The sequence below is a fragment of the Solanum pennellii genome, chromosome 3 (genome assembly GCF_001406875.1).
Source record: "Solanum pennellii chromosome 3, SPENNV200".
Taxonomy (NCBI): Eukaryota; Viridiplantae; Streptophyta; class Magnoliopsida; order Solanales; family Solanaceae; genus Solanum; species Solanum pennellii.
The window spans coordinates 14,803,486-14,803,954 of NC_028639.1; positions in this window are offsets into that span (position 1 = coordinate 14,803,486).

The window sequence follows — 469 nt, forward strand, 5'->3', positions numbered from 1 at the left end:
TGAATGGTAAGATGCACCAGAATCCAAAATCCATGATTCATCTACTGAAGCTGAGTATGTGGCAATAGCTGAAGCTGGGAAAGAGATGATATGGCTGGCAGATTATCTTGAGGAATTGGGCAAGAAGCAGAGCGAGAAGATTCTTTACTCAGATAGCCAGAGTGCCATACAGTTGGTGAAAAATCCAGTCTATCATTCGAAGACAAAGCACATCAGAAGGCGATACCATTTCACTCGCAGGGCAGTGGAGGATGGTGATATGTGCTTGGAGAAGATAGAGGGTGCAAAGAACCCGGCAGACATGTTGACGAAATGTGTTGATGTTGGGAAACTGAGGTTATGTAAAACCTCGGTTGGTCTTCTGTAGTTTTTGCTATAGATGTTGCGGTGCGGTAAAGATGTTGATGATGAAGAGATTTTTTTTGAAAATGTATTTTTTGGATGACTGAGTCAGTCTCCAAGTGGGAGA